Source organism: Pantherophis guttatus, chromosome 2 (assembly GCF_059756535.1).
Source record: "Pantherophis guttatus breed Tessera chromosome 2, ASM5975653v1, whole genome shotgun sequence".
Classification (NCBI taxonomy): Eukaryota; Metazoa; Chordata; class Lepidosauria; order Squamata; family Colubridae; genus Pantherophis; species Pantherophis guttatus.
The window spans coordinates 265,007,282-265,029,911 of NC_142064.1; the positions used below are offsets into that span (position 1 = coordinate 265,007,282).

General features: G+C 40.8%; 1 pseudogene across 1 annotated transcript; it reads left to right on the forward strand.

Moving 5' to 3' along the window:
• The first annotated feature begins 4,588 nt into the window (after positions 1–4,588).
• On the forward strand, positions 4,589–22,176 carry LOC117658954 (uncharacterized; annotated as a pseudogene). Its single transcript, XR_009620847.2, has 3 exons — positions 4,589–4,659; positions 12,719–16,069; positions 16,448–22,176. The product of XR_009620847.2 is annotated as an uncharacterized LOC117658954 (transcript).
• The last annotated feature ends 454 nt before the right edge of the window (positions 22,177–22,630 follow it).

Genomic DNA, 22,630 nt, shown 5'->3' on the forward strand with positions numbered 1-22,630 from the left:
CACTCCTTCCACTTTCCCACGCTATGAAAAGCTTCAAAATTCGAGTCGTTCAGGGTGACCTACCAGTTCCAAAGTCAGTCTGCTGGGCCAGTAGCTCTTCTGATACAATTTATAAAATTTTGGTCCTTATCGGTGCATTTCAAACACTTTAATCCACATTTACCTTCCGTAAAATGCCCTGCGAAGTGGAGAAAATGTCCTCACACCACCACGGCCATAACCACGCCCCCAGAAGGATTTCACCACTGCAAGGAAGTCATAATTAAGACCCATCATGAGCCTTTGCAAAACAAGTAAAACTAATCAAATAATAAAAGCAAACAAAGCAAAGCTCAAAATTACAAAATACTGTAAACTGTATAAAAATCCTTGCACTCATCAAGCTACTTTGTCAGCTGTCCCAGAACTGCATGCTGTGGTTCTGCTCATCAATAAACGTACCTTCTTTCCTAAGCAGCTAGCCTCCATTTTATTTCCAGAGCCTCTCTCCCAGCTTGGAACTGAACCAGATGGATATTTCTTCCAACATCCTGCTCTGATCTTTTCTTCTTGGCGATACCTGCTTGTTACCCCGGTGGTAGCAGCGCCAAGATGCTGACAAATTTGTTGCAACAGCCTTAGTGTTTAAGCTCTGAGAAAGAAACTCTACGATGGAAAATGTTTCATTTCTAAAAAAAGCATTGTGCTGCTCTTTAAATAGCTTTTGAGAATGAAAGAAATGGGTATTGTCAGCATTGCTGTGAATGTGGGGGTAAAGCTGTCTTCCCAACACACAGGAGTTGTTTCCATTTCTTTCATTCCTCTCTCAGGGCTTCTTAAAAATTTCCAAATAATCTCGACAAGTAAAGAGAGGAACAATAATTGGAGCAGAGAACTGGAATTTTAGCTCTGCAAATGAATCATCCTGATTGCTAAATTTAGAAGACACCAAAGAATTGCAGGTTTGTTCATTTTACTAACACAATTCAGAGGACTGGTAATATATATATATATTTTCTATCATTTTGCAAATGATCCCTCTGCAAACGGATGCCCACAACCAGGAGCAGGTCAGGGGTGAGGAGGAACCAAGAACCTCCTTTGGCCTGAGCCTCCAGCCCCAGGTAGCTTCAAATTTAAACATGTTTGAAAGTTTCTAAATTTTAAAACATTAACATATTTAATGTTTCCCTTCACTCATTTTTGATGTCGTTTTTTTTGCATAGCTGTCATTATGTCTCATTATGGTTAAGAGCTAAAAACCTTTAAAATGGCCAAAGCCTCTGAATCTTGGACTGTCATGCATAATAATGCATTCTGAACCCCTGTTCAGAATCTATCTCAGTGGGTTCTCCCAGAAGTGATGAAAGAATTACTGATGGATGATGGATTCAACAGCAAGAGGTAGATGTTGAGGCAGATGAAATAGATTAAATATGAGTGATGTAAGGAGATACAAGATCCCAAGGGAGGAGCATGGGAGATTTGTCAAAAAGTCAGTAAGAGTTGAAATACTAAAAAGGGCAAGAGATGATGGATAGATACAGAATACTTAAGATGGCAATTGCTTCATTAAGGGTTAGAAAACAGGTAGAAAATAGAAATTGGGAAAATAGTATTCATACATAATAGAATACATTATAATTACTATGTATACATAAATGTTAGAAGTTGAAAGGTATTATTATGTATACCTAAACAGTATTGTTATTAGTATTGTGTATAAAGTACATTGACCCAGACTGTTCACTAAGCACTTACAGATATTTTTAAAAAAAACTTATTTAAAAATTATATTTAAAAAAATCTACCCCAATGGGGACTAATTATAGTTATCAGCCATGGATTTCTGATTATTTGGGGGAATAAAGTTGGACAGTAAGACAGGGAACAGAAGAACTTGGAAGAGCTTATGGCTTTGCTGGCTACCGCAAGAGTTCATTGCAAAGAATGTGACTTCTTTTTTCCTCTTGGAGATGTCTGATGCATAGAACCAAAGCCCCAGAAGGCAAGAAAGAGGGGGGCAATGGGTATGATTCCGAATATAAAAATAATAATAGTTTTATGTCATGATTAAGGATTAAGTGCAGATTAGAAATAAATATTAATTGAATTTCAATAGACAAAGAATACACATTAAAACTAATACGAGCTAAAGAGCAGAATAAGGTAAAAGTTCTCCTCGCACATATGTGCCAACTCTAGGGGGAGGTGCTCATTTCAGTTTCAAAGCTGAAGAGCCAGCGCTGTCCGAAGACGTCTCTGCTCACGTGGCCTACAGGGCTAAACGCCAAAGGTGCATGGAACGCTGTTACCTTCCCACCAAAGGTGGTCCCTATTTTTTCTATTTGCATTTTATACGTGCTTTCAAACTGCTAGGTTGGCAGAAGCTGGGACAAGTAACGGGAGCTCACCCCATTACACGGTACTAGGGATTTGAACTGCTGAACTGCCGACCTTTCGATCAACAAGCTCAGCATGTTAGCCACTGAGCCACCGTGTCCCAATAATAACAGAATATCCAACCAAAAAAACCTCTTTCACAGCAATGCAGACAATATCTGTTTTTTCATTCTTAAAAGCTATTTAATGCATTTTTTTTTAGAAAAGCAATATTTTCCATCATATAATTTCTTTTTCAAAGCTCCAACACCAAGGCAGTTGCAACAAATTTGTCAGCATCTTGGCGCTGCTACCACCGGGGTAACAAGCCGGCACCTCCAAGACTACAAAATCATAGCAAGAGGAGTTTATGAACCTAAGAACCCTGCACTCAAAACCCTGCACTCAAGAGCTTACTTCTCAAGCTACAACCTCTGTGCATATTTTTTTACCATGTAATTTTTTTAGAAGCTTCAGCAGCTTACTGGGACCACTCAGAAACTCTGCTTATGACTCACAGATAGTTTGTGCAAAAGATATGCTGGCTAAGAAATTCTGGCCTCCAAATCTGGAAGACATTCAGGATGCAGAAGGATGAAACTGAACGTTGCGTTTCACTAAGACACATTAAAACTAGCATGAGGGGAATAGCAGAATATCAAAAAAAAAAAAAAAAAAAAATACAACAACCCTCTACAATAAAAAGATAAATTAGGCACCCCTCCCAAACTTACTAACACTATATATCTAACAAAATTGAGCAAATTAAAAGGCAGCCCAAAACAAACACCAGAGGAGCTAGTCACAGCGCCAGGCAGAAGCCACTACCCAATCAGAGGAACCCTCCGTTTTCTCAGAAGAAAAGTATGAAACTAACTCAGATTGAAAGATGAAAAAGATCTGTTATCTGGAGAGTAAGGACCAGCCGGTTACAGAGTAAACTGAATTTTGAAAGTTGTAGCTTTTAATTTGCTGTTGAAGCAGCAGGAAGAGCTCAATGGGTAGATTTGTGGGGAAGAAGATGATCCAGGTTGGTGTAGTGGTGAAAGCTACAGGTTAGAGACTGGGAAATACTCAGTTGCAGTCCGCCTAAAGTGTGAAGCCATCTGTGCAGCTTTGGGCAGTCCTATCAGGCCTAGGCCTAAGAAAGAAAGGGGGAAACCACTTGACTGACTTGAAGGCACCAAACCAGGGGTGAAATGCTCCCGGTTCGGACCGGATCGCCTGATCCGGTAGCGATGGTGGTGGGTGGTTCGAACAACCGGTAGCAAAAATCCGTGCACACCCCGCATGCCCACCTGAGCTGTGCGATATGAGAGGCTTTTTTTTTTTACTTTTAAAAACATTTTTTCTACAACCTGTTCAGCCGAAAAAATACTTTAAATGCTTTAAAAAAAAAAGTTGGCCCTACCTTTCTAAAAAGATTAGCCTGGTGATCACTTAGCCATGTGGTTTGATGGGCTATTCTATTTTTGTCCTTTTTTTAAACAATTTTTTGGGGGGGAAACATTTCTTCTACCATATATAGGCAATCAGGCCCTCTTTCTTAGGCTCCATTTTCTAGGCCCTGCTGCATATTTTTTCTGTGACCTAATGGAGACTTCAGTGCAAGCAAATTTACAGAATTTATACATGGCATTTAGGAGATATAAAATTTCCTCCTTCAGGAATGAAGCTTTTTGGTTGATGCTCTTGGACGCAGCCCTGGCTAGCAGGAGTGAAGCTGTCTCCCCTGCAGTGTCTGGCCTGATGGTGCTGCCATGTCTAAAATCCTGGGAGCCACAGGAAATCAGATTTTGGGGTATTAGAGAGGTTTTGATCTCCACTGAGAGCCACCCCTAAGAAAGCTGATTGTGTAATTCTATAAAACCTTCATGAACTTTTACCGCTGAACACATAGCTAATCTTTGTAAGATAAGCAGCATCACATTTCACTAGGCTCAGAAGACAAAAACGACTTGATAGCATTTAATCAGTGGAAACATGTTGCAAAGGCCTTAGATAGAGGCTGGAGAAGCATGTTTTTCTGCCTCCTGGTAGGAGATGGTGGTCAAACAGGCAACACCTGTGCCTAGAAAGCGGGTATCATCTGTGGTTGAGCTTAAAGGAGTTAAAACCATAGAGTACTTTATTGCTAGAAAGGTTGAAAGGCGAGGGAAGAGTAGAAGGCAGTCGAGTTTCCTTTTGAAAAAGCACCCTTGGGACAGCCGAACTTCCTGTTCCGGATGACTGATGGGAGGAAGTTGGTGTGCAGAGCGGCTTTTGTGCTGTTTCCATGGTGGAAGCAGCAGCTGGCAGGTGAGTGGAGGGCAGCAGGTGGGAGGAGAGTCCGGGAGCAACTTGGGCTGGAAGCGGAGAAGCAACTGGGCTGAAGCCTCTCAGCTGCTGGTGCTGCAGGTTCCTTCCCTCCCCAAATGGAAGCCCACTGGTGCTGCAGGCTGGGAAACTGGGGGCTGCAATTTCTGCTGGTGGGAAGCTTGAAAAAGCCTCTTTCAAGTGGAGGTTGGTTCTTTGGGAATGGCTTCCCTCCAGAGGTTGTGGCTGCTCCGTCCCTGGAGGGTTTGTAACAGGGCTGGAAGGGACCTTGCATAAGGTGACCAGATTTTAACATTGGTAAAGAGGGACATTGTGGGCGTGGCTTATTGTGTGGGCGTGGCTTGGAGGCCATGTGACTGGGTGGGCGTGGCTACCTGGTCATGTGACCGGGTGGCCATGGCTATGTGTATAGGGACTACTCAGAGGGCTGAAAAGTCATTTCTGACAGGTCCTCACACTTTTGACTGGTCCTCACACTTATGACCATCCTCACATTTATGCCCGTGCAGCATTCTTAACAACCATGTCACTCATTTCACAACTGCTTCTCTTCAACAAGGTGACAAGATAGGGCAAAAATGTAAAATGTGAGGACAGTCGTAAGTTCGAGGACTGGTCAAAAGTGTGAGGACCAGTCAAAAATAACTTTTTCAGCCCTCTGAGTAGTCCATATGCACAAAAGGACTAACCAGAGGGCTGAAAAAAGTCATTTCTGACAGGTCCTCGCACTTTTGATTGGTCCTCACACTTATGACCATCCTCACATTTATGCCCGTGCAGCATTCTTAACAACCATGTCACTCATTTCACAACTGCTTCTCTTCAACATGGTGACAAGATAGGGCAAAAATGTAAAATGTGAGGACAGTCGTAAGTTCGAGGACTGGTCAAAAGTGTGAGGACCAGTCAAAAATAACTTTTTCAGCCCTCTGAGTAGTCCATATGCACAAAAGGACTAACCAGAGAGCTGAAAAAAGTCATTTCTGACAGGTCCTCGCACTTTTGACTGGTCCTCACACTTATGACCATCCTCACATTTATGCCCATGCAGCATTCTTAACAACCATGTCACTCATTTCACAACCGCTTCTCTTCACCATGATGACAAGATAGGGCAAAAATGTAAAATGTGAGGACAGTCATAAGTTCGAGGACTGGTCAAAAGTGTGAGGACCAGTCAAAAATAACTTTCAGCCCTCTGAGTAGTCCATATGCATTAAAGGATTACAGCAATAGAGAGGGATGAAGGAATGGAAATTAGAGTAGGAGTGAGGGTAAGAGAGGGAGGAAGAGAGGAGGAGAAGGAGAAAGAAAGAGGAAGTAGGGAGGAGAAAAAGAGGGTGGGGGGAAGAGAAAGTAAGAAGGAAAGAAAAGAGAGAGGTGGTAGGTTTGAGGAGAAAGATTGCTGTACAATAAAAAAGATGAAAGGGAAGAAAGCCAACCCCAAGAAAATATAAAGATATTAAGATAAAGAATGAATTGTTAAACTTTAAAGAATAAAAGAGAACAAATATGAATAAATAGCAATAATTAGAAACACACATACAAACATACAATGTATTTTCTTTGAACAGAATATTTGGCTGGTTCACAAATTTAAACAGCGTTTAGTCATTTCAATTAAATTTACAATTTCTATATTTCCTTTTTGCCATATTTATTCCTCATCTATTTTTAAAAAAAACCAATATTACCCTTCATCCTCATCTCTAATCTTAATCAAATTCAATTTTTCCCTTCTATTCTATATTATACCCCTTCCCATTGTCATCTATTTTTATATCCATCCTCACATTGTTTAATTATGTAATTATGTAATACAGTTGTTTAATACAAATTCAACATTTTAATATAAATCAATTAGTTATAAAACTATCTTTTTTGTATATTAATCAATATGAACATGAATATTCCAATTATTTCCATGCAATCCAATTTCTTACAAATCAATTAATTATATTTACCAATAATAATAAACCAAATAATTTCTCCCATATATTCCTCCGAACCACAACTTAACCATTTCTGCTTTCAACACAATATACAATTAATAGTATCTCAATTATTACAATTCCCTAGTTAAATACAGCTTTTTTTCCTTTGTGTTTTAAAATCTTGAACTCTCCTCCTAAATTTCCCATTGTTTGCAGTTTTTCACCTACCTTTTTTGGGGAGGAAAAATAAAAATAAAAATAAATCTCTCTCTGCCTCATTTTGTCACGCTGCACCAAAGACCCTGGTTTCGGTTTAGTTTCTGAAGCTTAGCTAGGGGAAAAAAAAACTGCTTTACAAGAGTTTAAACAGTTTTTTTTTCTTCTAGCCATCAGCTGGGGCTCAAGAAAAATCGGGACTTTTTTGAAACGCCGCGGGACGCGGGACAAATTGCTCAAAAGCGGGACTGTCCCGCCAAAAGCGGGACGTCTTGTCACCTTAACCTTGCAGGTCTTCTATTCCAATCTCCTGATCAAGCAGGAGACCCAGTATAATTTCAGACAAATGGCTGTCCTGTCTCTGTTTAAAAGCCTCCAGTGATGGATCCCCTACAACGTCTGAAGGCAAATCCTTCCCCTGGTTAACTGTTCTCAGCGTCAGAAGTTTCTCCTTAGTTCTAGGTTGCTTTTCTCCTTGCTTAGTTTCCATCCAGTTTCTAGTCCTGCCTTCAGGGGCTTTGGAGAATAGGTTGACCCCTCCCCTTTTGTGGCAAGTCCTCAAGTATTGGAAGGCTATCATGTCTCCCCTAGTCCTTCCTTTCACTAGACTAGACATTCCCAATTCCTGCAACTTTTCTTCCTATGCTTGCGCTCCAGCCCCCTAATCATCTTTGTTGCTCTTTTCTGCATTCTTTCCAGAGTTTCAACATCTTTTTTATGATACGGTGACCAAACCTGTATGCAATTTTCTAAGTGTGGTCTTACTCTTTATAAAGTGGCACTAGTACTTCACATGATTTTGATCCGATCTCTCTGTTAATGCAGCCTAGTATTGAATTAGCTTTTTTTTGCTGCTGCAATACATTGCTGGCTCATATCTAAATGATTGCCCAGTATGACTTAAAGGTCCCTCTGATTCTTGATGAACGTATCTTTTCTTTTATATACACTGAGAGCATATGCACCTAGACAAATTCCTTGTGTGCCCAATCACACTTGGCCAATAAAAAATTCTACTCTATTCTGTTCTGTTCTGTTCTGTTCCTGCTTGAGTCAGGTTCTACCTGTTCTGTAGCAGTACATTTGGTTTTTCCTGCATAAGTATAAAACCTTATATTTTTCCTCCCTCAAATTTCATTTTGTTAGGTAGGGCCCAGTGTTCAAATCTATCGAGATTCTCTATCTTGAGCCTATCTTCTGCGGTATTGGCTATTCCTGCTATCTTGGTGTCATTTGCAAATTTGATGCATTCCCGTTCGATTCCCTCATCTAAGGCATTTACAAAGATATTAAAGAGTACTAAAACAGGACCTTGGGATACCCACTGCTTACTTCCCTCCATACAGATATAGTCCCATTAAGGAATACACTTTGAGGGTGGTTTGTCAGCCAGTTACGAAACCATCTGTGTGGATGGATGTACCTATCCCACATTTTTCTAACATACCAAGAAGGTGGCTATGATCTACTTTGTCAGCTGCATTGCTGAAATCCAATTATACTACGTATTTCATTGGTCCCCTAATTTAGTAACTTTGTGTAAGAATGAAATAACATTTGTTTGGAATGATCTGTTTTTGACAAACCCATGTTGACTTCTGGTTATATACAGTATTTGCTTGCTTCTAGGTGTTTGCTTCATTATTTTCATTAGCTTTTCCAGGATCTTCCCAGGTAGTGATGTCAGGCTAATTGGCCTGTAGTTTTATGATCCTTTTTTGAAGATGGGAACTACCATATTTTTCGGAGTATAAGATGCATCTTTTCCCCCCCTAACTACATCAGCTCTTTTCCAGTCCACCGGTAGTTCCTTGGTGTGTGAAGATCTTTGAAATCTATGGTTCAATAATTCTTAGATCACGTCTGCCGGCTCCTTCAGAACTCTGGGATGTAATCAATGTAGTCCTGGTGGTTAGAACTCGTCCAGAATGGACAGGCATTTTCCTATCATTTTCTTGCCTGTTTTAATTTGTATTCCTAGTCTGCCTTTTACAGTTCTGTTTTTGGTAGTTTGGCTATTTTTTCTTTTTGCCTGAAGTTAGATGCAGATAATGAATTAAGTAGCTCTGCTGTGTCTCTACTGCCCGTCACTTCCTTGCCATCATCTCCCATTAATGGACTGATTGTTTCCTTGACTTTTTTCTTGTTTTATACGTGCTTTAAAATTATTTTTGACATTTGTTGCAAGTGTTAATTCATTCTCAGCATGAGCTTCATTTCATCTTTGCAGATTCGGGCTATATGCTGGTATTCTGTGTTAGTTATGTGTCCCTCTTTCCATTTTTTATACTTATCCTTTTTGTCTTTCAGTTTATCAGAAAGATCTTTCTGCAACCATGCGGGCTTCTTCTTGGATTTCTTGTGTTTCCTTTTTAGTGATATTGTGTTGGACTGGGCTTTTATGATCATATTTTCCAGTGTTTCCCATGCTCCTTGCGTTGTTTTTTCCTTTAGAATTTTTATCCAATAAATATTGGTTAGGCTCTGAATTTGTGAAAATCAGCTCTTCTAAAGTTTAAGACACTGGTTGGATTATATTCTATTGCTTCTGTTTGCATTATATTGAATTCCATTAAGACGTGGTCACTCACCCAAGGTTCCGGCAACTTCAGCTCCTTCTATCGCTTCTCTATTAGTAAGAATTAAGTCGAGTATAGTTTTTCCTCTAGTTCCCTCCTCTACCTTTTGGATGAAAAAAGTTGTCAACTAAGTTGTTTAGGAATCTGTTCAATCTCCTACTTGCTGTAGAGTTTGTCTCCCAGTTTATATCAGGACAGTTAAAGTCTTCCATTACAACTTGATGTTGCCCTCTTGATACAGTTTGTAATCCACACGTGTATTGAAAAAGGCAGATGAATAAAATTTACACATTTTTTTTCTTCCATGTCTTGCCAATAAGTATGGTATTTCCTGTCCACCATCCATGTATTAACCAGGTTCAATTGTGCTTAATCCAGCACTTCTAAGAAATAGCTATTGAGGATCTTTTGACATATTTGGTTGCACAGGTAGTCCTCACTTACCACTTCTTCCCTGAGCCTTCAAAGTTACTATGGCACAGTAGAAGCAGACGTACATCTGGTCCACAAAATTTGTGGTACTTCTTGCAGTTGTTCTATGACTGCATGTCAGCAGTGACTGGTTTTGAAGGTTTAGGAAAAGGAGTTGCAGCAATTTGTGTTCTGTCAATAGTTGCACATTTATTTATTTATTTTGTAAAAGTTTTTTTTTTAATTTTTTACACAGACAAACATACAATATATTTTTTCTGAACAAAGTGTTGGCCGTTTCACAAATTTAAACAATTTTTAGTCATTTCAACACAATTTATATATTCCCCTTTTGCCATAGTATTTATTCTCTCTACCTTTTTTTAAAGACCAATATTACCCTTAATTTTCATTTCATTTCATTTTATTAGATTTATATACCGCCCTACTCCCGAAGGACTCAGGGCGATGAACAGCCAGAGAGATAAAACACACAAAATACAAAATTTAAAAGACAATGTAAAACCCATTAAGTAATTTGGCCCAGAACAATTTAAAACATCCCCAATGTTTTAAAACTAATTTTAAAAATTTCAGTTAAGGGAAGTTAGGCCAGGCCAACCTGTTGAAATAAATAGGTCTTGAGGGCCCGACGGAAGGTGCATAAATCCGGGATCCTCCGTATCTCTGGGGGGAGCTCATTCCAGATAGCAGGTGCCCCCACAGAGAAGGCTCTCCCCCTGGGGGCCGCCAGTCAACATTGTTTGGCCGACGGCACCCTGAGGAACCCCTCTCTATGTGAGCGTACTGGCCAGTGAGAGGCGACTGGTGGCAGAAGGCGGTCCCGTAAATACCCAGATCCTAAGCCATGGAGCACTCTAAAGGTGGTGACCAAAACCTTGAAGCACACCCGGAAGACCACTGGGAGCCAGTGCAGCTCGCGCAGGAGAGGTGTCACATGGGAACGCCATGTCGCTCCCATAGCCACCCGTGCGGCTGCACTCTGAACGAGCTGGAGCCTCCGGGTGCTCCTCAAGGGGAGCCCCATGTAGAGAGCATTACAGTAGTCCAAGCGGGAAGTTACAAGGGCATGAGTGACCGTGCGTAGGGAGTCCCGATCCAGAAAGAGATGCAACTGGCATATCAGGCGAACCTGATAGAAACCTCATCCTAATCTCTAATCTTAACCATTCAATTTTTCCCTTCATCTCTATTTTAAACCCCTTCAATTTTACATAATGTAATTCCTAATTTTTCCTTATATTCCCTTGATATAATCACTAATATTTTCATTTATCAATTATTTCAATATAATAGAATCCAGCCTCTTAATAAAAGTCAAATTAATTATGTAGTATTACAATCATTCATTTCTTATAAAAATAATAAACCAATTTTTTTATATCATACATTTCTTTAAATATTATTCCAAATGAGACAATCCATCATCTTAATAAAAATCAGTTAATAATATAACAATCTTTTCTCTTTATATAATATTTGTACCTCTTCAAACAACATCTTAATCATTTCTACTTTCATTACAACCTAATTAGTTCATAATACAATATCATTTCAACTTTTTTTCTTTTTTAGATTCCAAATATGCAATTAAAAATATTCCAGCTATTAGTTCCAACAGTACAATTTAAAATCTCATTTATTTTCTTATTCATATTCCAAAACCTATTTCAATTCATTCATATATTCATATAATTTTCCATTATTTTATATTACTTAATATCCCAATCTCATCTTTTTCTAACAAATCATTTCTTTCTCCCTTTCTTTTTTTATTACTTAATTAATATCCCAATCTCATCTTTTTCTAACAAATCTTATTTCAATTCATATTTCAATTCTAAATGTTTACAACATATATCTCTTCATTTCTTTCTCCCTTTTTTCTTTTTCTTCCCCTTTCTTTTCTTTTGTGCTTTAGAATCCTGAACTCTCCTATTTTGCCCTGAATTTCCCATAGTTTTCAATCGCTTTTCCCTCTTTCTTGTTTTCCCACTGTTAATCCCAGTGTAATCATTTAATTTTTTTGTATTCTTTCTGTTCGACCCTTTCTTCCATCTTTGTCTCTTTCCACCCTTTCTATTTTTTCCATTGTTAATCCCAATGTAATCTTTAACTTTCTCCTTTTTATTTTTACTACGGCAGCATCCCACACTCATGATCCCCATTTGTGACCTTCCCAGCTAGTTTCTGACAAGCAAAACCAGTGGATATACTGGCAGGAAATTGCAAGTCACGGTCATATGAAATTGTCTTTAACAACCCACAGTAATTTGCTTAACAACTACAGAGGAACAGATGTAGGTTGGCCCTGTCATGTGACAACATACTTAATGATTGAGCTGCTTATTGATGCAGATATCAGTTCCAGTTGTGGTAGGTTAAGTGAGGACTACTTGAACAAGGATGTCACCAAAGGGGTTGTAGAAAGTATTTTCTGCTCTTATTTGCAGCTGAGGACTTCCATGAGCAAAAGTAGTGCTTCAAATCTTGCAGAGACTTTTGGCATCATTTCATTTCGTCAGGCTTGAAAGACATAGATTTTCTCCATATATACATGTGTACGTGGGTGTATCTGTATTTCTGTCTGTGTATATCTGCAATTATATAACCTATCCCCAGCACTTCAAGATATATTTGATGATAACTCTTTGCATTGATAAGAATTTATGATTGACTCCACTAAATAACTGAATTTGATTGAATGGATATTTGAACATGGATCTCAGTAGTACTCCATGTGTTATATGAATCATCAATAATGTAAGTGATTATTCTAGTGTTGGGGCATATTTGTTTTTCATTGTAATGTATACTTTTTTCATTTTTCACATCTAACCATTTTAAAAACAAAGTTACACTTTTCTTTGAATCTTACAGGCAAACAGGATGGCAATAAGAGCACTCTGGACAACTGTAAATAACAAGCAAAGTTGAAAAGGGAAGGAAATCAAGCCAGAAATCAAAATATTTTCCTTTTCCTTCAGAAAACCATACAATTCTGCTTCTCCTCCAGCAGCTGTTAGACAAAAGAGAGAAAATCAAAAAAGAATAAGCAGATTATGCAGAACTGAAGGATACATTACATGAAAAGTGAAGAGAGATTATCATTCAGCAAAAGAGGGAAATATCTGGAAGTCAGTGGGGAGGAAACTGTCAATAGTAAAGTCACGCAGAACAGACAGGAATACAGGCTTCTCCCTGTGAAGAAGAAAATGGCTTGAATGATAGCACCACTAAAGAAGGCATTGCCCATATTTTTTTACCTCCTCAAGAATATCAGCTGTGGAAAAGCTTCATAGATTTGCCTATTGTGGAAAAAGCACTGATTGCAAATAACAGCTGATTATGCACAAGAGGAGCCAGAAAGGAGAAAAGCCATACAAATTACCTGATTGTGGGAAAAACTATGCTTTAGTGAGCATGGCAATATGTTGCTACATCAGATAACTCACAGGAGGGAGAAAACATATGACTGTGGAGATTCTGTGAAAGTTTCATTAGAAATTCCCAGGTCATGACACGCTAAAGGACACACACACAGGAATATAACCATTTGAACGTCCTTTCTGCGGGAAATGTTTCAGTGAGAATTCCATCCTTGTGAAGCACCCGAGGACACACACAACAGTGAAACCCTTTGAATGTCCTGATTGTGGAAAAAGTTTCAATCACAATTTCAGTCTGATGTGTCAGTAGATTGACTCCACAAAGAAACTATATGAATGCCTAGATTGTGGGGAAAGGTTCATTACAACTTTCCATCTCATGAGACACCAGAGAACTCACTCGGAAGAGAAGCCCTTTGAATGTCCTGATTATGGGAAAGTCACAATTCCAGCCTAGGATTAAACCAGAAGACTCACATAGGAGAGAAATGCTTTGAATGTCCTGATTGTTGGGAAACTTTCAGTTATAATTCCAATTTGGTGATACACCAAAGGACTCATAAAGGAGAAAAACCTGTACAATGTCCTGACTGTGGGAGAAGTTTCAGTCGTAATTCATGCCTGATTCCATGGAGAAATCTCATGAGTGTCGAGATTGTGGGAAAGGTTTCATTAGAAATTCCCACCTCCTGAGACACAGGATCACGCACACAGGAGAGAAACCCACTGAATGTCCTGACTGTGGGAAAAGCTTTAGTGATAATTCCAGCCTGGTGAAACACCAAAGGATTCACACAGGAGAGAAACCCTTTGAATGTCTTGACTGTGGGAAACGTTACAGTCAGAATTCCCACCTGGTGATACACCAGAGGACTCACACAGGAGAGAAACCCTTTGAATGTCCTATCTGTGGGAAAAGCTTTAGTGATAATTCCAATTTGCTGACACACCAGAGGACTCACACAGGAGAGAAACCCTTTGAATGTCCTGACTGTGGGAAACGTTACAGTCAGAATTCTCACCTGGTAACACACCAGAGGACTCACACAGGAGAAAAACCCTTTGAATGTCCTATCTGTGGGAAAAGCTTTAGTGATAATTCCAATTTGCTGACACACCAGAGGACTCACACAGGAGAGAAACCCTTTGAATGTCCTGACTGTGGGAAACGTTACAGTCAGAATTCCCACCTGGTGATACACCAGTGGACACACACAGGAGAGAAACCCTTTGAATGTCCTATCTGTGGGAAAAGCTGTAGTGATAATTCCAATCTGCTGACACACCAGAGGACTCACACAGGAGAGAAACCCTTTGAATGTCCTGACTGTGGGAAACGTTACAGTCAGAATTCCCACCTGGTGATACACCAGAGGACTCACACAGGAGAGAAACCCTTTGGATGTCCTATCTGTGGGAAATGTTTTAATAATAATTCTAGCCTTGTGAAACACCAGAGGACTCACACAGGAGAGAAACCCTTTGAATGTCCTGATTGTGGGAGATGTTTCAGTCGCAATTACACGCTGGTGACACACCAGAGGACTCACACAGGAGAGAAACCGTTTGAATGTCCTGATTGTGGGAAAAGTTTTAGTCACAGTTCCAGTCTGGTGACACACCAGAGGATTCACACAGGAGAGAAACCCTTTGAATGTCCTATCTGTAGGAAAGGTTTTTGTGATCATTCCAGCCTGATGAGACACCAGAGGACTCACACAGGAGAGAAACCCTTTGAATGTCCTATCTGTGGGAAAAGCTTTAGTGATCATTCCAATCTGCTGACACACCAGAGGACTCACACAGGAGAAAAACCCTTTGAATGTCCTATCTGTGGGAAAAGCTTTAGTGATAATTCCAATTTGCTGACACACCAGACAACTCACACAGGAGAGAAACCCTTTGAATGTCCTGACTGTGGGAAACATTACAGTCAGAATTCCCACCTGGTGATACACCAGTGGACTCACACAGGAGAGAAACCGTTTGAATGTTCTGTCTGTGGGAAAAGCTTTAGTGATAATTCCAATCTGCTGACACACCAGAGGACTCACACAGGAGAGAAACCCTTTGAATGTCCTGACTGTGGGAAACGTTACAATCAGAATTCCCACCTGGTGATACACCAGATGACTCACACAGGAGAGAAACCCTTTGAATGTCCTATCTGTGGGAAAAGTTGTAGTAATAATTCTAGCTTTGTGAAACACCAGAGGACTCACACAGGAGAGAAACCCTTCGAATGTCCTGATTGTGGGAGATGTTTCAGTCGCAATTACACGCTGGTGACACACCAGAGGACTCACACAGGAGAGAAACCGTTTGAATGTCCTGATTGTGGGAAAAGTTTTAGTCACAGTTCCAGCCTGGTGACACACCAGAGGATTCACACAGGAGAGAAACCCTTTAAATGTCCTGTCTGTAGGAAACGTTTTTGTGATCATTCCAGCCTGATGAGACACCAGAGGACTCACACAGGAGAGAAACCCTTTGAATGTCCTGACTGTGGGAAACGTTACAGTCAGAATTCCCACCTGGTGAAACACCAGAGGATTCACACAGGAGAGAAACCCTTTGAGTGTCCTGACTGTGGGAAAAGTTTCAGTCAGAATTCCCACCTAGTGATACACCAGAGGACTCACACCGTGGAGAAATCTTTGAAATGTCCTCCAGAAGTTAAAACTGTTTTAATCAGCTGAGAAACAGTTTGGACACAACTTGGATGGACTGCCCAAGAACCTATGCGAAGTCTGTCCACAAGCAGCTGCAAAAAAAGTCAGGCAGCAGTGCAACAGGTGTCAGGGTGTGGGAGGCCTGGCTGCGATGGTCCTAAGGAAAGCGGGTAAGATATGCCCCGAAACTAAAACCTGGTTCTTATTTTGGGGCCCAAAAGAAAATAAAACTGGGTCTTATTTTCGGAGAAATACAGGGTATGTATATATGTATAATCTATCTCCAGCACTTCCGGGTATATATGATGATAACTCTTTGCAATTCTTTGAACTCATGATTGACCCAGGTCAACAAATAAATGTCATAACTGAATGGGTATTTGACATGTCTATAGAAAATGTAAATAATTAATGTAAGAGGTTAAGTTAGCATTTTGGCATCTTTGTCTTTTATTGTATTGTATGCCTTTGGATCTGTTTTTTTAAAAATATTGTGCAGCCATTTTATAAACCATAATTAAACTAACCCTTTTATGTGAATCTTACAGGCAAAAAGAATGCCAAAGAGAGCACTGTGGAGAACTGAATCACAAGCAGAGCCGCTTATTGGCCCACACAGGGGAGAAAACTTTCAAATGTTCAATCTGTAGATGTTACTTCAGACATAAATCATCACTTATTGCACACTACGAAATACATATGAGGCAAGAGTAGATGAGTTTAGCGAAGGCTTTTCCTTTGTAATCTCCCATTGAAAGTGTGGGTGAGAAATTGACTAATTGAATTCTGGCCTGATTCTTTTTACTCAAACATATCTCAGGATTAGATTTATAGATAGAGAGAAAAGGGAAATGGAAAAAGGCTCACTTTTTTGGTTATCAGCAGAACGTTTTGTTTCTGGTTATTGGCAGCAGTGTCTGGATATTTCCTTTTGTAGAAGTAGTGAAATTCCTCATGGCTTCTGGATGATAGTTTTGAAGATTGATTATGTAACTCCCATATGTGGAGTTTCAGCCTTCTACCTTGGTTTCCTCTAGATTTTTAGTCCCAGAATTCCCCAGCCAACATATAAATAGTCCTCAAGATACAACTGTCATGGCCTTGCAATTACGGTTGCATGTTGCAATGGCTGTTAAGTGAGATTGCTTTTCTTAACTACCCGAATCATTTCTTACTCCCACTGGGTCCCTGCAGTCCTTAGGTCTGACTCCCACCCCACCAGGCCTCACACCCTCCTCCTCCTCATCTGTTAAAGATCTCTGATCCTCATGTCGGGGAAGGATGGGAGGACACGTATCCCTGGGCCTCATAACTGTCCTGGAAGCAGCCACTATTTTCAGTGGGCCCCTGATTCATCCCTGGGCCATGGGATGGACTTGTGGAAGTGGCTGCCATTTTGCCACACTGTCCACACTGTCGCGCAGAAGAGGGACAAGCCTCTCTGTTTGCTACCTTAACATGAGGAAAAACATGTACAGTTGAAAATCTTTCATTTTTAAAAATGCATCATGTTAGAAGTATCAGTAGCTTTTGACAAGGGAAAAAATGGGTTTGTCAGTGTTGCTATGAACATTAGGGCAAGGCAAGAAGCTCAGAGTTGCCTCAAACTGCAAGATGAACAGCGATTAAATTTAATAATAAATGAATTTAATAATAAAAAGGTAACGTAAAATTCATTTCCCAGCTCCTGCTGAGTGATGTGGATTCCACAGATACAGTGGATTTCTAATACACTACAATTGTTAACTTGTATTTTTCTTTAAAAAAATAGGTCAGGATTTCTTTAAAGTTTTCCAAATAATCCCTACAAGTAAAGAGAGGAACATTATTTGGAGCAATGAACAGATATTTAAGCTATGCAAATGAATGATCCTGATTTTGCTGACTTTAGGCGTCACCAAAGAATAGCAAGTTTGTTCATTTCACTAACACAATTCAGAGGACTGGTTCCAATTTTTTTTCTAGTGGATCATACTGTTGGTAGGTAGTGCAGGCTGTCTGTGGGTATATTGACCCTGTAAAGTACAGTATGCTACACAGGAAGTGCTTTGCATGGCATCTTGAGTTCCTGAATGAAAAGGAAATCAATAAAATATACCTTGCGGTTCATTTATTCCAGATTCCTCCATGCAACAGAGCTCAGATCCGATAGCTAAAAGACCACTAAAGGTAAAGGTTCCCCTCACACATATGTGCTAGTTGTTCCCGCCTCTAGGGGGCGGTGCTCATCTCCCTTTCATAGCCGAAGAGCCAGCACTGTCCGAAGACATCTCCGTGGTCATGTGGCCGGTATGACTAAACGCCAAAGGCTCACGGAACGTTGTTATCTTCCCACCAAAGGTGGTTCCTATTTTTTTTACTTGCATTTTTTATGTGCTTTCGAACTGCTAGGTTGGCAGAAGCTAGGACAAGTAACGGGAACTCACCTTGTTACGCGGCACTAGGGATTTGAACCGCTGAACTACCGACCTTTCGATCGGCAAGCTCAGTGTCTTAGCAACTGAGCCACTGTGTCTCTAAAAGACCACTATTACATTCCAAACCTTACTGGATCTGCACTGAAAATGACAGTGCAGGCTGTCCCTCTAAAAAGATTAGCCTGGTTATTAATCAACCATATGCTTTGGTGGGATATTTTACTCTTCCCTTTTGTTTTCTTTAAAATGTAAAAATATTTCTTCTACTATATATTGACAATCACCCCCTCTTTCTTAGCCTCCATTTTCTCAGCCCTGCTGCATACTTTCTGTGACCTAATGGAGATTTCCATGCATGTAGATTTAGAGAATTTACACATGGCATTTAACAGATATAAAATTTCCTCCTGGAATCAAGCTTCTTGCTGGGAGCTCTTGGATGCAGCCCTGGCCAGCAGGAGTGAAGCTGGCTCCCCTGAAGTGTGTGGCCTGATGGTGCTGCCATGTCCTAAAATCTTGGTGTCTGCAGTGGAGAGCAAAATCCAGATTCTTCTCTGCTATAGTGCGGCATCAGGACATTGGTATCTGCAATGCAGACACTGGTGTCTGCAATGGAGAGCAAAATCCAGCTTCTTCTCTCTGCTGTAGTGCGGCATCAGGATTACACCTTGGTATATTTGCGGTACAAGGCAGCCCTCATTTCCTGCCGCTTGGGACTTGGAACAGTAAACAGCGTCAGGTTCAGGGAGCAGCTGGATTTTGCTCTCCATTGCGGACGAGAGACGAAAGCTTGCAGGGGCCCAATCTGGCATCTGTAATGGAGAGTAAAATACAGCTGCTCCCCAAACCAGATGCCGTTTACCGCTCCGAATCCCAAGCAGCAGGAGATGAGGGCTGCTTTGCACCACCGGCTGGCGCAAACATACCGAGGCGAATGCTGATGCCGCACAAGTTCAAGTAGTGCTGTGCTCCCGCACTTCTTCGCCTTCCCTGTGAAGAAGGCAAGAGTAATTTGAATCAATGCTCCATCCAACAAGGGATTGAGAGTATTTTTGATGTCCTTGAGAATCCAAGAATGTCAGTAGTGGAAAAAGATCCACAGATCTGCCTATTATGGGAAAGCAAAGGTTATAGAACACAGCAGATTATGCCCGGGAGGATCCACACTGGGAGTGGTTGGCACAGCAAGTCTTCAGACTTCTGTCTGGAAAACGGGAGAATTATCAAGAATGTTTGTACTACCTGTCTTGTAGGAGTAGCTGCACACCGACACTATTCAAAGATACACAAAGGCTATCCCCTTCACCTACTTCCACATAACGCAAGGGTCCTCAAACTTTTTAAACAGGGGGCCGATTCATGGACCCTCAGACTTGTGGGGGGCGGACCAGCTGGGTCTGGCTAGGTCATGTGAATGTGTGAGCATGGCTTCTTGTCATGTGACTGTGGGCATGGCCAATTTAGCAGTCCATTAAACAATATACAGTGACCCTTTTTTCTATTCTTTTTATGCATGAAGTTTTTGCTCTAGGGGGGAGAGGTTGGCAATGCCTGGGGAAGGAAAGGCATGCTTTCTGCAGGTCTCATGACTATATTTAAAGAGCCAGCTGATGTCATTGGTGTTGGGAGATTCATTGGTGAGATGATAGTGACTGGATTAGCGATGTTCACTGGTGCGGTAACGAGTTGGTAAATTGACATGTGGTGAGTATTAACAGAGAAGTCATGGACAAAGCAAGGGCTGACCAAACAGGATGGCCTAAGTTCATTGGGCTGGAGATGTTAACCACACTCCAAACATTGGCTGGACTTCTCATATTTTTTTTTTAAATTTGATTTATATGCCGCCCTTCTCCGGAGACTCAGGGCGGTTTACAATGCGCTAAGCAATAGCCTTCATTCTTTCGTATATTTATACAAAGTCAGCTTATTGCCCCCACAACTGGGTCCTCAATATTCATTGCAGCAGCCACAATACAAGGAGCTGCTCCTTTGGTACTCGCCTCCCCCAAATTGTCAGCAGCTGTGCTGCTTTCTCTGGGGAATCGGCTGCTTCCCAAGCACTCAGAAACTCTGCTTATGACTCATAGATATTTTATGCAAAGGATATGCTGGCTAGGAAGTTCTGACCTCAAAATCTGGAAGACATTCAGGATGCAGAAGGATGAAACTGAATCTTGCATTTCTCTAAGACACATTAAAACTAACATGATGGAAATAGCAGAATATATAAAAAACAATCCTCTGTACAATAAAAAGATAAATTAGGCACCCCTCCCAAACATACTAACACTATATATATCTAACAAAATTGAGCAAATTAAAAGGCAGCCCCAAACAAACGCCAGAGGAGTTAGTCACAGGGCCAGGCAGAAGCCACTGTCCAATCAGAGGAACCCTCCGTTTCCTCAGAAGAAAAGTCTGAAACTAACTCAGATTGAAAGACGAAAAAGATCTGTTTTCTGGAGAGTAAGGGCGAGCCGATTGCAGAGTGAACTGAATTTTGAAAGCTGCAGCCTTGAATTTGCTGTTGAATCAGCACGAAGAGCTCAATGAGTAGATTTGTGGGGAAGATGATGATCCAGGTGAGTGTAATGGTGAAAGCTACAGGTTAGAGCAGTGGTTCCAGTGGTGAGATTCAAAATTTCTTACTACCACCTCTGTTGTTGGGCTGTAATCTGGTCTCTTCTACTACTTTTCTCTTTGCAGACATCTTGTCTGTTGCTCTGGTCACTGCAAACAGCCAGTCTGTTACATTTCTCTCTATGGTCCTTGGACCCCCACCTCAGGAATTTCTCCTTGTGGCTTTTCCTAAAATGGTGCTTGTTCTCCTTAGCAATCAAACAAGGTTTCAGGGTTTCCAAACGCAATTCCTGCTCTGGTTTGCAAGCAAATACTGCAGACACTATGTCCCACGTTTCATCCAGACTTTTTAACACCAACAGCACCCTCTGAGATTCAGGAATCTGCACCCCATGCTGTTCTAACTCAATAAATAAAGTCTACATGTGTACAAAATGCTGCTCCACAGATTTATGTGGTGCAAGCTGGGCTCTGTATAATTGTCTTGACAATTGCACAATATTGCATGCTGACACATTCACATGCACACTTCTCAACTTCAGCCAGACTTCATGTGCAGTTTTTAAATTAGCCACACTGATAAATAGTTCATCTTCTAAACTCAAGATTATGTAGGACATTGCTTTATCATGCTGCTTCTGATCTGCAGCTGCTAATGGTGCCTGGGGTGGATTAACAACAATACGCTAGAGCTCCTTAGCCTTCAGGAAACATTCCATCTTTGCAGCCCAAATAATATAATTCTTCTGACCCAATCGAGGCAGAGAGCTCTCCTTGAATTCAACAGCCATCCTGCAATCCTTCTCTGCCTGGTTTCTCTTTTAACACAGGCAGTCCCTTAGCTTAATTACAGTTCAGACTTTCTGTGTGCTCTGGGCCCATAACCTGTCAGAGTTTGCAGCAATCCTCTCTTCTGTTCCTGTTAGTATCTTACTATATCTAATTCTGTCAACACCATATAAAAGCCATATAATTTAGCATCTTTTTCATACCTAGATTCAGTGGTGGGTTGCTCCCGGTTCGCACCGGTTCACAAGAACCGATAGTAAAAAAATTTAGTAGTTTGGAGAACCAATAAGATTGGCTGGCCACACCCCTGAACCGGTCCCCGGCCCAGTTCCCCCTCGCTTACCCTGCCCACCTCATGAGAGGCATTTTTTTTAACTTTTAGAAGCATTTTTTCTACAACCTCTTCGGGTGAAAAAATGCTTTTAAAAGTTAAAAAAAAGCCTCTGATGATCGCGCGGCTCAGCTGTGATCGTCAGAGGCTTCTGAAAGCATTTTTTTTTTTGCAACCTCTTCAGCTGAAGAGGTTGTAGGAAAAAAATCCCTTTAAAAGCCTCCGGCGATCCCAGATGATTTGCCTGATCATCAGAAGCTTGAAGAGGTTGCAGAAAAAAATGCTTTTAGCAGCTTCTGACAATCAGGCAAATCTGCTGGGATTGCCAGAGGCTTTTATGGGATTTTTTTTCCTACAACCCCTTGGGCTGAAGAGGTTGTAGGGGAAAAAAAATCCTTTTTGGGGGATTTTTTCCCCCTACAGCCGATCCCAGATCGTCAGAAGCTTCTAAAAGCATATTTTTCTTCTCACCCAGATCAATCATACCTTCCTTCCATCTTCTCGCTCTTTCGGTGACTGCCCCAGCTTAATAGCAGCATGCAATGGCCGCTTTCCCAGCTGTCAGTTTGAGGGACTTTCTCTGAATCGATCAGGGAGTTTGCGGGCTCCCT